The sequence below is a fragment of the Hyperoodon ampullatus genome (genome assembly GCF_949752795.1).
Source record: "Hyperoodon ampullatus genome assembly, chromosome: 11".
In the NCBI taxonomy this organism is placed as follows: domain Eukaryota; kingdom Metazoa; phylum Chordata; class Mammalia; order Artiodactyla; family Ziphiidae; genus Hyperoodon; species Hyperoodon ampullatus.
In genome coordinates this window covers 13,279,840-13,295,444 of record NC_136924.1, presented here as the reverse complement: position 1 = coordinate 13,295,444, position 15,605 = coordinate 13,279,840, and positions in this window count along the sequence as shown.

Genomic DNA, 15,605 nt, shown 5'->3' with positions numbered 1-15,605 from the left:
ATATGGCAGAAATGGTATTGTAGATCAGTAGAGAAAGCAGAGGTTATTAAATAAATGTTTTGGGAAATTGAGTATCCCTAAAGAAAAAAAACAATGGATCCCTAATATCCCACAAGAAGTAAATTTCAAATGAATCAAACACAATGGCACAGGCAAAACTTAAACTCTACAAAAACTGCTTGTTGAATGTATACATGAGTCATAGAATATTTAGAAATGTACCACTGAATGAAAAGTTTGATAAACCTCTCTTTACTGCTATGCTTGCCAATATTTGGGTAAAGGAAGGAAGGCTGGAAGAGGGACAGGCAAGCGTGTTCCACTCCTAAAGTCACAAGAACCCCCTAAATATACTTTCCAAATAAACGAGGGCACATTTATAAAAATTAGGCACTAGTCCTCTTGCATTTATCACTTAAGGGGCTGTGTTTTATTTCTCTTATTTAAAAGCCTTTATTCCTTTGATGTAAATAACTTCTTATCTTACAATAGGACTATTATACATTTTTACCTAAATCCTCTTAGATTTACTTGAGGGATCCAAATAGCTTGTTTTCACTTCTAATCTTAGGACATAATCTATGCTATCTTTAAGAAATGTTTTCTATAGACAGCATTTCCTTTGAAAATGAATTTTGGCTCCTTTTACCAGAGGCTGCCATTTGACCTGGAAATCAGTTTCTTTTTACTTACAATTATTTTATCACAAATTGGAGTTTAAACTGCCTGAAAAAATAAAAGCCACAACTTCTACTTTGCTCCTGGCATAAACTCAGGACAATTTGTACCATTTGCAAGCTAATCAGAACAGATCATCCACAGTAGGCTGGGAGAACTTCTGGTTCCAATTCAATCTGCTTTGGGTTGGCTTTGGATGGTAGTGTTTGTGAAGATAATTGTCCCTATTGCCAAGTTGACATTTATGTTCTTTCCCCCAGGGAAAAACTGCCATAGAACAAATTAAGGGTGATTATCAAGAAGAGTAGGTAATTGCCAAGGAGTTCAATAAACTTACATGGGCTTTGGAGCCAGAGGACATTTTTAGGCTCCTGGCTTTGCCTTTTGCTAGTCATTTGGCCTAGGAGGAAATACTCAGTCTCTCTGTGCATAAATGTCCTCATTTGTAATAACACCTTCCTGAGAGAGTTGTTATGGGCATTAGAGATAATATATGAAGTGCTGAGAGTTGTGTCTGGGATAGAGGTGGTTTTCAATAAATGATACTCATTTATTATTACTGGAAATTATCTGACAGGTTACCACTACTTGTTGATCAATATAATAGAAATAATGTGACCATACTCTTAGGACTTAATCTGATATTTACTTTGCCTGATATTAAACAGCAACTTAGTATAATAAAATCTGTTTATTTCTGCTGGAGCATAGGCTAGAAACACAGTTTGAAGTTGTTTTTGAGAACAGAATGATAATTCTCAGACTCACTTGCTCCTTTCCTATGAGATCTGGTAACTAAGGATGCAGAAATGTTTCCCTTTCTTATATTTTTGATTCAAAAACAAATCTATATCCAATAGGAATATATATATATAATACAATAAGAATGAAATAAAGTTGATACATTATACCATTAAAAATTAAATACCAAGTCATAAGTTGTAGGAGAACTTTTAAAAGATTCCTTTTTAGTTTTCTTTTGAAAATTATGATTTAATAATTTATACTCCCCAGGCATGCGGCCCCAGGACATTTCTAGCCCAGGGCACTATAGCTCTGCATTCCACAGGGAAATAATTTCAAATTTGCTCCCTCCTGACACCCAGAAGCTTCTTTTTTCCCTCCATAGCTAGTGGGTTATGTTTAAAGGATATAAAATTGCTTTCATCATACTAAATAAATTCTTATTCAAAATACAAATTGTTTTATCAAAAAGCAATATTTAAAATTATAGAGAGAACATTTGTTAGTTGGTTGACTTTATGGGTTATCCACATTATCGCTTCTTGCATGGGCCTGAATAATCAAGAGATGGTTACTCATTATTGGGAGAAAATAGCTCCATTTAACTAAGTATATATTTTTGAATCATCTTCAGACTAGCATTGTGTTATATAATTTGTAAATTTGACTCTCTGAAACATTAACGTATTAACGTGCTATTATATTAATATATGTTAATGTATTAATGTGATTTTTGTTTGTTTGTTTGTTTGTTTTGCGGTACGCGGGCCTCTCACTGCTGTGGCCTCTCCCGCTGCGGAGCACAGGCTCCGGACACGCAGGCTCAGCGGCCATGGCTCACGGGCCCAGCCACTCCGCGGCATGTGGGATCTTCCGGACCAGGGCACGAACCCGTGTCCCCTGCATCGGCAGGTGGACTCTCAACCACTGCGCCACCAGGGAAGCCCTACAGTGATGTATTAAGGGTTACTTATTTTCAGAAGTCCATAAAATTCAGATTCCACACTTTCTCAGCCTTTATCCAGTGGTGTGCTGATAAATGTTTGACAACCGATTCTCAGGAAAAACAGCTTCAGTCTGTAGCACTGGCGATTTCTGTAGTGTAAAAACTCTCACCATGGTTGATTTAAAGCTACCCAGTTGAAGTCACTGAACACAGAATTAGGAAGGAATGCACACAACTGGCTCTCCTGAGATGGAAAGAACTCACTCCAGCACACCTATGCATTATTCTCTATGTAATAATAAAATAATTTAACATAGTCAAATTAAATTTAATTCATATTAACTGAGTGCCTATTCTGAACCAGTTCCTGTTCAAGGTATTGGTGATATCCCACTAACTATATAATATACATATTGTATGTTTGTTTATTGCCAGTTTTTCTTTTTTTTTTTTTTTGCTGTACGCGGGCCTCTCACTGTTGCTGCCTCTCCCGTTGCGGAGCACAGGCTCCGGACGCGCAGGCTCAGCGGCCATGGCTCATGGGCCCAGCCGCTCCGTGGCATGTGGGATCCTCCCGGACCGGGGCATGAAGCCGTGTGCCCTGCATCAGCAGGCGGACTCTCAACCACTGCACCACCAACGAAGCCCTATTGCCAGTTTTTATCCTTAAGAATAAAGCATCATGAAGGTAAGGACTTTTTCTTTTTAGTTTATTATTGTTTTCTCTGAGCCTAGAATGATGGCTGACACACAGTAGGCGATAAGGATGCTGAATCGAATGAAGGAGACTCAATCTCTGTCTTTAACAAGATTACAGTCTATCAGAAAATGAAACAAAATGGTTTTTAAGGAGAAAAACAGATTAGAGCATGTAATAATTAACAAGCCTTAGTATTTTTCTAAAGTTGAATATTAAATTTTAATAAAATCCATAATACTATAAATAATAACTTTTATCTCTAGCAAAAGTTATATTTTATTGAAGTGTTATATGTTGATTGTGATTCTGTAAATAATAACAGCAATAACACCAACAGTAATAGCAAAACTTTATAGAGTGCTTACGCCATGGTAGGTATATGCTAAGTGAATTACATGTATTATTGATGATTATTCATTCTTAATAATTATATTATTCTCATAATATTCTTTCAAATATGCATTAATTTTACCTTTCCACCTTATAAATGAGAATGCTGTGATTCCAAATTTCTCAGTAACTCGAGTCAATAGCCAATAAGTCTAACGCTCCTTTTTGTACCTAAGTCTTCCTGATTCTAGAATCTATGTTCTCAACCTCTGTGTTCAGTCTTGTAAACACTAATTTTCTTCTTTGTTGTTACAAAACGGTCATGGAGCGTTCACATTTTCATTTGGATGCTTTGCAAAGTGAATAATACTAGGAAAGGGAAGTCAAAGTCCTAGAGGCAGGAAGAACACTGTCTAAACTTTAGCCAAGCTGAGGAGAACTTTCAGGTCATCTTGGTCAGTGTGTTTGTTTAAGAAATAGCCAAGAAGCCAGTGAGGCTGGATGGAAGGGCGAGAGAGAGAAAGGGAGTGTTGTGAACGATGGGGTTAGAGAGCGGGGCTGTGGAGGCAGGTCAGATGGGCATTTGCTGTCATCTCTAGACTTCAGCCTTTTCTCCGAGAGCCCAGGAAGCCATCTGAAGGTTCTGAGCAGAGGAATGCCACGATCTGCCTTCCATTATTCTGAAGGAGAACGGTGGCTGCTAAAGCTAACAGACTCCGTGAAGGAGGAGAGCTATAGCCTGGGAGAGACCAGTTAGAAGGTTATCACCATAATCCCAGTGAGGGAGCATGTGGCTTGGGACAGGGCGGTAGCAAGAGGGTGAATAGTGGCTGGATGCTGATGTGTTCAGCAGTAGAACCCATAGGATTTCTCATGCATTTGCAGGGTGAGGGAAGTAAAGAATTCAAGGTTAACTCCAAGATTTACAAAGGGCAGGCTGGCGACTGTAAGAGGAAAAAGGAGTTTGGTTTTGGATTATGTTCAGTTTGAGATGCTTCAAAGGGAATGCCTGTGATGACAACGGAAAATGTTTACATCTCTTCTAACAATTCATATTTTAAAAAGACCCCGCGTCTTAATTCTAAGATTCAGTACTTATATTAAAAAGACAGTCATTTACTTATTACTAAACTTAGAATTTTTATCAGATTCCACTAAAAGAAGAGCCAAACCCATGAAGTTCGAAAATACTAAACACAAGTGAAGTTAAAGAAGATACTGGTGTTCTGAACACTAGAGGTCAGCAGTATCACACAAGCAGAAAATGCATCTAGGAATTAACCACAATAAGACAGTTTGAGAACATTTATTTCTAACTCACTGATGCTAGCAGTAGGAGTCTTCAGGAATAAAAACAAAGCATAACCTTTTCATCGAAGACATTTTATATAAAGAAAGAATAATTTATTTCAGTTTGTAAGGATCCATAGAAGCTATAACGTAGCTTGGGGGCTTCTATAGTGTTTGAAAATAAAAGCATAAAGACAGATGGAGCAAAGGACACTCTGGGGCATATTTTTCTCTGGATGCCCTTGCTGAAATCATGCTGGCAGCAATTAATCACATTAGGATAGAGAACAGAGCAGCCCAGCTTGTCCCAGTTCAGATCTGGTATTCCTCTCAAGGGCCAGGCTGCAGCTTTGGTATACGTGCCTCCTAAGAAAGGTGACAGTATGGCCTGAGGCCCTACTTAAATCGGCTGTAGCTGTTGGGTCCAGTAGGTCATGAGTGCTTGAGTCAGGGATGGTAATCTTCCTTCCAACAGGGAATAGAGAAAGATGTAAGAAATAAAACAAGGAAAGAAATAGTGCATAAAGGAAGAAAGTTCAGAGTCACAGCAAAACTCATAAAACTTTAGAGTCTGCTGGAAAGAATGAGAAAAAAGAAATATTTATTTATTTGAATATGAGTGAAAGGAACACACAGACTTGTGTAACATAGGTGGTATATCTACTTTTGTTAGAAAATAGAGTAGGTACTGATACAGATAAGTAAACTACCAGGAGATAACATACTAGATTTAAATTTGAGGGAGGGTGATTGTCTATTGGAGAAATTTAGTTATTTTGATAAACAAATTGAAAAGGTGTGTGTGTGTGTGTGTGTGTCTGTGTGAGAAATACAGAGGCAGAGACACAGAATATCTGTTTTTCCAGGTACTGCTTTACCTTCTGTTAAGCTTCTATTTATAATGCTAAAAATACATTCAATCAGGATATATTTCTTCACAATGGTATTTAAAAATATGATGCCACAGAATGACATTATTATGTGTCAAAACTGCTGCCTCATTTTTTCTGTGGAATAGAGAAATATATAAATGTTTATATTTTTTACAGGGATACAAGACAAATGCATTGTAATTTATTGCCCCCAAACCGTGAAGAGGTAAATGGACTAAAAATACTATTAAAGCCAATTAGGCACACATGATTACAAAGTTCTATAAATATAACTCATTATCTGCATCCACGTGAAGTTCTCGTTTTGTCTTTACTTCATTCACCTGTGAGATCAATTGTATATCTTTGCTCCTTTCAACCACAGTCCCCCTATCTCGTATATATGAAAAACTTTGACTAGGACTTTAGGTATTGATACATTTTGTTCCACTTTTTCTTTCTTGGATCATTAAAGCCAGACTTCCTCCTTTCCTTCCATCCTTCCTTAATTCCTCCTTGTCTCCCTTCTTTCTTCCTTGTAACATCCCTTGTTCTCTCTCTTCTTGGCTCCTTCCCTCCTCTATCCCCTCCCTCCCTCTCTCCCGCCCTTCCTCCTGTCTTCTTGTATTTAATGAGTATGTATTAAGCTCACTATACGGCAGACACTACGCTAGATGGCAAGATTCGAGAGCTGAAGAGGACATATCATGCCTGCTCCCAAGAAACTCAGGATCAGTTAGATAGACAGATATGAGCACAAATAAAGTGCTGCTCAATAAATGCTATATCAAAGGAGTCCGCATTTTCTCTATTTTAAAGCTCCTAACCCAGGAGAGTAGAATATTCATCATTATTTTCACTTTATACATATGATGAAAGGATTAGAGGAGTCAAATGACACACATGAAAATTCATAATCATCAAACAAATAGTGAGGAGGTTGCATGAAGTATTTATGTTGCTGTTTTCAAAATTACCGTGCTGCCACTTCAGTCTCACCCTTCATTATATCCTTTTCCATGTTTCTATAGAACACTTACATTACTTCTTTTCTTTGTGATGCTTATTTCACTTCTAGTTCCTTCATTGTTAGATCTCTTTCTCAACTACCTCTGTAGCTAATATAGAATAAGTTTTTTGCAATGAAGAATTGAGTGACTGTCTTCCCCTATTTTCCAACTGTTCAATACAATAGAGAATGCTTTCAGTGTTACGAATTGGTTTATTAGTTTGCATCCTGTTAAAAGCTAGAGAGACCCTAGCTCTTGAAGGATGAGGTATGGTTTATATTTTTTTAAATTAATAAATTTTATTTTTAGGGCAGTTTTAGGTTCAGGGCAAACTTGAACAGCAGGTACAGAGCTCCCATATCTTACCTGTCCCCTGCCACACGTCCCACTCTATAGTGGTTCAGTTGTTATAATAGATGAACCTATACTGAAACACTGCTATCACCCAAAGTCTATGGTTTACATTAGGATTGTCTTGGCATTGTACATCCTGAGTTTTGACAAATGTATAAGGACGTGTATCCACTACTGCGATATCATACAGAATAGTTTCCCACTATTGCGATATCATGCAGAATAGTTTCCCACTATTGCGATATCATGCAGAATAGTTTCCCACTACTGCGATATCATGCAGAATAGTTTCCCACTACTGCGATATCATGCAGAATAGTTTCCCACTACTGCGATATCATGCAGAATAGTTTCCCACTACTGCGATATCATGCAGAATAGTTTCCCACTACTGCGATATCATGCAGAATAGTTTCCCACTACTGCGATATCATGCAGAATAGTTTCCCACTACTGCGATATCATACAGAATAGTTTCCCACTATCGCGATATCATACAGAATAGTTTCCCACTATCGCGATATCATACAGAATAGTTTCCCACTATTGCGATATCATACAGAATAGTCTCGCTGCCCTAAAACTCTGTGCCCTGCCTATTCCCTCCCTTCAAAACCTTTACTGTCCCCATAGTTTTTTGACTTTTCACAGTGTTGCATAGTTGGAGTCATACAGTATGTAGCCTTTCCGTTTGGTTTCTCTTATTTAGTAATGTGCATTTAAAGTTCCTCCATGTCTTTTCATGGATTGATAGTTCATTTCTTTTTTGTGCTGAATAGTATCCCATTGTCTGGATGTACCACAGTTTATTTATCTGCTCACTTACTGAACATCTTGGTTGCTTCAAAGTTTTAGCAAGTTCTTTCCTTTCTTAGCACATCAATTATGCTCCTTTTAAAACTATATTTTCAGTGGTTGCCCTAGAGTTTGCAATATACATTTGCAATGAATCTAAGCTCACTTTCAAATAACACTATACTACTACATGGGTAGTGCAAGTACCTTACAAAAACAAAATAATCCTAATTCCTTCTTATTGTCCCTTGTATCACTGCTGTCACTCATTTTACTTATGCATAAGCTTACATAAACACACACACACACATATACATAAGCATACATAACTGAGTACATTTGTTGCTATTATTATTATGAAAAAAACTGCTGTTGTGGTTGAGAGTCCGCCTGCCGATGCAGGGGACACGGGTTCGTGCCCCGGTCTGGGAAGATCCCACATGCCGCAGAGCGGCTAGGCCCGTGAGCCATGGCCACTGAGCCTGCGCGTCCGGAGCCTGTGCTCCGCAAGGGGAGAGGCCACAACAGTGAGAGGCCCGCCTACCGCAAAAAAAAAAAAAAAAAAAAAAAAAAAAAAAAAAAAAAAAAAACTGCTGTTAAATTAAGAAAAAGTCTTTATCATCATTTATTCATATCAATGATATTGGCCTGTAGTTTTCTTTTTTTGTGACATCTTTGTCTGGTTTTGGTATCAGGGTGATGGTGGCCTCGTAGAATGAGTTTTGGAGGGTTCTTCCCTCTGCTATATTCTGGAAGAGTTTGAGAAGGATAGGTGTTAGCTCTTCTCTAAATGTTTGATAGAATTCACCTGTGAAGCCCTCTGGTCCTGGGCTTTTGTTTGTTGGAAGATTTTTCATCACAGTTTCCATTTCAGTGCTTGTGATTGGTTTGTTTATATTTTCTATTTCTTCCTGGTTCAGTCTCAGAAGGTTGTGCATTTCTAAGAATTTGTCCATTTCTTCCAGGTTGTCCATTTTATTGGCATATAGTTCTTGTAGTAATCTCTCATGATCCTTTGTATTCCTGCAGTGTCAGTTGTTACTTCTCCTGTTTCATTTCTAATTCTGTTGATTTGAGTCTTCTCCCTTTTTTTCTTGATGAGTCTGGCTAATGGTTTATCAATTTTGTTTATCTTCTCAAAGAACCAGCTTTTAATTTTATTGCTCTTTGTTACTGTTTCCTTCATTTGTTTTCCATTTCTTTCTGATCTGATCTTTATGATTTCTTTCCTTCTGCTAACCTTTGGGTTTTTTTGTTCTTCTTTCTCTAATTGTTTTAGGTGTAAGGTTAGGTTTTTTATTTGGGATTTTTCTTCTTTCTTGAGGTAGGATTGTATTGCTATAAACTTGCCTCTTAGAACTGCTTTTATTGCATCCCATAGGTTTTGGGTCATCGTGTTCTCATTGTCAGTTTTTTCTAGGTATTTTTTGATTTCCTCCTTGATATCTTCAGTGATGTCTTGGTTATTTAGTAGTGTATTGTTTAGCCTCCATGTGTTTGTATTTTTTACAGTGTTTTTCCTGTAATTGATGTCTAGTCTCATAGCACTGTGGTTGGAAAAGATACATGACATCATTTCAATTTTCTTAAATTTACCAAGGCTCGTGACCAAGATATGATCTATCTTGGAGAATGTTCCATGAGCACTTGAGAAGAAAATGTATTCTGTTGTTTTTGGATGGAATGTCCTATGAATAGCAATTACTCCATCTTGTTTCATATGTCATTTAAAGCTTGTGTTTCCTTATTAATTTTCATTTTGGATGATCTGTCCATTGGTGAAAGTGGGGTGTTAAAGTTCCCTACTATTACTGTGTTACTGTCAATTTCCCCTTTTATGGCTGTTAGCACTTGCCTTATGTATTGAGGTGCTCCTATATTGGGTGCATAAATATTTACAATTGTTATATCTTCTTCTTGGATTGATCCCTTGATCATTATGTAGTATCCTTCTTTGCCTCTAGTAATAGTCTTTATTTAAAGTCTATTTTGTCTGATATGAGAATTGCTACTCCAGCTTTCTCTTGATTTCCATTTGCATGGAATATCTTTTTCCATCCCCTCACTTTCAGTCTGTATGTGTCCCTAGGTCTGAAGTGGTTCTCTTGTAGACAGCATATAGATAGGTCTTGTTTTTGTATCCATTCAGCCAGTCTATGGCTTTTGTTTGGAGCACTTAATCCATTTACATTTAAGGTAATTATCGATATGTATGTTCCTATTCCCATTTTCTTAACTGTTTTGGGTTTGTTATTGTAGGTCTTTTCCTTCTCTTGTTTCCTGCCTAGAGAACTTCCCTTAGCATTTGTTGTAAAACTAGTTTGGTGGTGCTGAATTCTCTTAGCTTTTGCTTGTCTGTAAAAGTTTTAATTTCTTCGTCGAATCTGAATGAGATCCTTGCTGGGTAAAGTAATCTTGGTTGTAGGTTTTTCCCTTTCATCACTTTAAATATGTCCTGCCACTCCCTTCTGGCTTGCAGAGTTTCTGCTGAAAGATCAACTGTTCCTTATGGGGATTCCCTTGTATGTTATTTGTTGTTTTTCCCTTGCTGCTTTTAATATTTTTTCTTTGTATTTAACTTTTGATAGTTTGATTAATATGTGTCTTGGCATGTTTCTCCTTGGATTTATCCTGTATGGGACTCTCTGCACTTCCTGGCCTTGATTGACGATTTCCTTTCCCATGTTAGGGACGTTTTCAACTATAATCTCTTCAAGTATTTTCTCAGGCCCTTTCTTTTTCTCTTCTTTTTCTGGGACCCCTATAATTCAAATGTTCGTGCATTTAATGTTGTCCCAGAGATTTCTGAGACTGTCCTCAACTCTTGTCATTCTTTTTTCTTTATGCTGCTCTGTGGTATTTATTTCCACTATTTTATCTTCCAGGTCATTTATCCGTTCTTCTGCCTCAGTTAGTCTGCTGTTGATTCCTTCTAGAGAGTTTTTAATTTCATTTACTGTGTGTTCATCATTGTTTGCTCTTTAGTTCAGGTGCTTGTTAAACATGTCTTGTATTTTCTCCATTCTGTTTCCAAGATTTTGGATCATCTTTACTATTGTTACTCTGAATGTTTTTTCAGGTAGACTGCCTGTTTCCTCTTTATTTGTTTGTTCTGGTGGGTTTTTACTTTGCTCCTTCATCTGCTCCATATTTCTCTGTCTTCTCATTTTGTTTAACTTACTGTGTTTGTGGTCTCCTTTTCACAGGCTGTAGGTTCATAGTTCCTGTTGTTTTTGGTGTTTGCCCTCAGTGGTTGAGGTTGGTTCCATGGCTTGTGTAGGCTTCCGGGTGGAGGGGACTGGTGCCTGTGTTCTGGTTGGTGGGGCTGGATCTTGTCTTTCTGGTGGGGAGGGCCACGTCCAGTGTTGTGTTTTGGGGTGCCTATGAACTTAGTATGATTTTAGGCAGCCTCTCTGGTAATGGGTGGGGTTGTGTTCCTGTCTTGCTAGTTGTTTGGCATAGGGTGGCCAACACTGGAGTTTGCTGGCCATTGGGTGGAGCTGGGTCTTAGCGTTGAGACAGAGATCTCTGGGAGAGCTCTCGCCAGCTGATATTACCTAGGGCTGGGAGGTCTGTGGTGGTTCAGTGTTCTGAACCCAGCTCTCCCACCTCAGAGGCTCAGGCCTGACACTAGGCCAGAGCACCAAGACCCTGTCAGCCACATGGCTCAGAAGAAAAGGGAGGAAAAAAAGATATAAAGTAAAATAATAAAATAAAATAAAATAATTAAAATTAAAAAAATATTTAAAAAAAAAGAGAGCAACCAAGCCAATAAACAAATCCATCAATGATAAGAAGCGCTAAAAACTAAACTAAGATAAACATAAAAATCTGAAATAAATCAGTTGCAGACAGCAAACCCCAAGTCTACAGTTGCTCCCAAAGTCCACTGCCTCAGTTTTGGGACAATTTGTTGTGTATTCAGGTATTCCACAGATGCAGGGTGTATATCGAGTTGATTGCAGGGATTTTATCCGCTGCTCCTGAGGCTGCTGGGAGAAATTTCCCGTTCTCTTCTTTGTTCTCACAGCTCCTGGGGTTCAGCTTTGGTTTTGTCCCCACCTCTGCATGTAGGTCGCCCTTAGGCACCTGTTCCCCTCCTAGACAGGAGGGGGTTAAAGCAGCAGCTGATTAGGGTGCTCTTGTTCACTCTGGCTGGGGTACAGGAAAGGAGGGGTAGCATAGTCATAATTGGAATGCGGGGCAAGGCTGCAGCAACAGAGGCCAGCATGATGTTGCAACAGCCTGAGGCGCGCCGTGTGTTCTCCTGGGGAAGTTGTCCCTGGATCACAGGACCCTGGCAGTGGCAGGCTGCACAGGCTCCAGGGGGTTGTGGATAGTGACCTGTGCTGGCACACAGGATTCTTGGTGGCTGCAGCAGCAGTGTTAGTGTTTCATGCCCGTCTCTGGGGTCTGAGCTGATAGCCATGGCTCGCGCCCATCTCTGGAACTCACTTAGGCGGTGCTCTGCCTTCTGTGGGCACGTGTGGAAGGAATCCCCTCTCCTCGTGCACCCCGAAACAATCATCTCTTGCCACTTAGGCAGGTCCAGACTTTTTCCCGGACTTCCTCCTGGCTAGCTGTAGTGCACTAGCCCCCTCAGGCTGTCTTCACGCAGCCAACCCCAGTCCTCTCCCTGAGATTTGACCTCCGTAGCTGGAGCCTTAGCTCCCAGCCCCCACCTGCCCCAGGGGGTGAGCAGACAAGCCTCTCAGGCTGGTGAGTGCTGGTTGGCAACGATCCTCTGTGCGGGAATCTTCCTGCTTTGCCCTCTGCACCCCTGTTGCTGTGCTCTCCTCCATGGCTCCAAAGCTTCCCCACCACCCAACCCCCTGTCTCCACCAGTGAAGGGGCTTCCTAGTGTGTGGAAACCTTTCCTCCTTCACGGCTCCCTCCCACCGGTGCAGGTCCCGTCCCTATTCTTTTGTCTCTGGTTTTTCTTTTTTCTTTTGCTCTACCCATGTACATGGGGAGTTTCTTGCCTTTGGGGAAGTCTGAGGTCTTCTGCCAGCGTCAGTAGGTGTTCTGTAGGAATTATTCCAGATGTAGATGTATTTTTGATGTATTTGTGGGGAGGAAGGTGATCTCCACGTCTTACTCCTCTGCCATCTTTAGTGTCCCCCTAATTACTACCAATATTTTCAGTTTTGTATTTATTCTTTTTATTTCTGTATCAGCCCAGTTTGGAACCTTTGACTAAATGTATCTGGGCAATTAAGTTTTATTACTATGGGGCCTAGAATAATAATACGTAGATTATTTTACAAAAGAGGTAAGCAGGAGGACTTTGCATTTCAAAGTTAATTGTTGTTGCTCTGTAGTGTAGCTTACTATGTGTTAGGCATTATTCTATTATTCCAAGTGCTTTATGTGCACTAATTAATTGAATCCTACATCAACCCTATAAGGTAGGTACTGTTATCATCCCCATTTGGCACAGGAAAACACAGGCACAGATTAGGTAAGTGTTTTACTGAAGTTCACACAGCTAGTAAGTAAAGGGGCCAGAAACTGAATCTGAGCTGTTTGAATCCAGAGTTCATGTTCTTAACTACTACACTCAAACTGCCTCTCAGGGTCCTGACTCTCCTCTAGGTTAGTATTCTGAGGAAGTAACTAGCTGTGTGAATTCCTTAAAAACTTAGCACTACAAAGCTTTGGGACCTTAAATGTGGGTTGTCTGTGGCCTAGCCCAAATTGGAGAGAGTAGAGTTGCTGGTAGATTGGTCTCTTTCAAAGGATCATGGTTAGGGAGCTGAGCAAGAAAGACTTGGAAAGACCTGGGGAGAGACTTCACTGTGGCATGGGCCAGCAGCGCTGTGGTAAACCCTTCTGCACAGCACACCTGTGAGGTTGGGAGGATCAACTACAGTGATGGCAGCTACAGGCTGGTATACAGTGGATCTCTCCCTAGCCTGGGAAAGGAAGCCTGGCCCACCACTCTTGTGTACTGCATAAGCCCTTATGGCTCTTGGATGATGGGTAAGGGGCATGAGCTGATGGGGAGAGAAGGAGTCCCAAGAGTGTGATAATAAAACTTTTGCCAGTATGTTAGGTGGAGGCTCAAGTCAATTCTAATATAATTTAAGTTATAAACAAATACAGTGGGCACAAAAACATGTACCACACTTATGTAACCATTGCTCTATCACTGAATATATAGTTTACTGACATAAGTAATGCTGTAATAAACATGTTCGAAATTTCACATTTTAGAGCAAGAATTTTATAAAATAGTAAGTCCTCAGTCATAGTGTTGAGCAACAGAAACCTCACACAACAAATTACAAATTACCTGATTCCCTTTATATGACATTTAAGAATAGGTAACATTAATTTATATTGATAAAGTAAGAATGGGGGTTACTTCTGTGGGTAATTAATTCAGAAGGGAGATAAGAGAAACTTCTGAGGATGTTGAAAAAATGTTCTATATCATGATGATCTGGGTGATTCTACAGGGGTGTATATATATAATATATATATATATATATATATATTTAAATAACTATATCAAGCTGTACATATAAGATTTATGTCCTTAACTGCTGGAATATTATACCTTAAAAAAGTAAAAAGTTGAATAATCAATAGAGGTCAGATATTTAGGACCTCTTTTGTTTTCCAACTTAAAGGAGTTTCTTCTTTCTGTTTTCTTTTTCCATCTCATGGCTGAATAGTCTAGATCAAGGGTCACAAACTTTGACCCATAGGCAAAATACAGCCCACTTCCTCCTGTATTTGTAGATAACAATTTATTAGAACACAGCCATGCTTATTTATGTACTGTAGACACTGCTTTCATGATGCAACAGAAGAACTGAACATTATAATAGAGACTCTATGGCCCACAAAGCCTAAAGTATTCAGTATCTGGCCTTTTACAGGAAAAGTTTGCTGCTTCTTGATCTAGATGACCTTTCAGGTCCCTTCTAATACTGAGATTTTGGCTGTACGATTCTTGAGTCCAGGACATTTTCCTCTGGAAACTTCTCCAGAACTGATGCCAATATCTCTTAAGATTCATTATTTGTAGAGGGAAAGTAAGAGGACCACAGCCCATTTTATCTTGATCTTGAATTTCCACCTTATAGACTTCTATTTAAAAAAAAAAAAAAAAAAAGGAACAGAAGTGTTTTGAGTATAAACATTTCCAAAACACTTACATGGGTTTTGACTGAAATTTAGGCCATGAATCATATAGAAAGTGTTCATCTTTGTACAGGGAAGATGATGAAATTCACAACAACATAGGGATATGGAAGTGGAATTTGTATTCTTATCAGTTTTTAGGATATGAAGGCAAAAAAAAAGGAAAAAAAAACTGGGAGAAAAACCACCCTGAGAAGTCTTCCAACTCCACCTCTGCAATGTTTCAAGTCTGAAAGTTGGCTAATGCTTAATGCTTCTTACGTCTTACCTTAATGCCTCTTACCTTGAGGCTGTAGATACCTGCTGTTCAAGGCATTAGAAAAGCGATCAACTTGCTCTGGATGAAATTGCTGCAGAATAAACAGCCTTATAAGCCTAGCAGTACTGTGCTTTCAGTGTATTATTCAACCCTTCAGTTTCTCTTCACTCTTTGGAAGCTTCATAGCGTTTCACAGCATCTATTCTGAGCCGATGATATTAATGATGGCAACAGGCAGGCGCCAGAGACTGCTCTTTTAAGAAAGCTTTACTGGAGGAATCTTAATATAACTGTCCTGAGTTTCTTGGGTTTTGTATTTTCTTTGGCTCTTTTTTCCCTTTGCCATGGAGAAGCTGCAATTTGCCATTTCTTGCTGCTGCTTACATTTTCTCCCCTGCTGACACTTTGAATTAAGGTTGTTATTGTTGCCATTCCATTCCTTTGGGACAACCCTATCTCCATACACTGTAGGTAG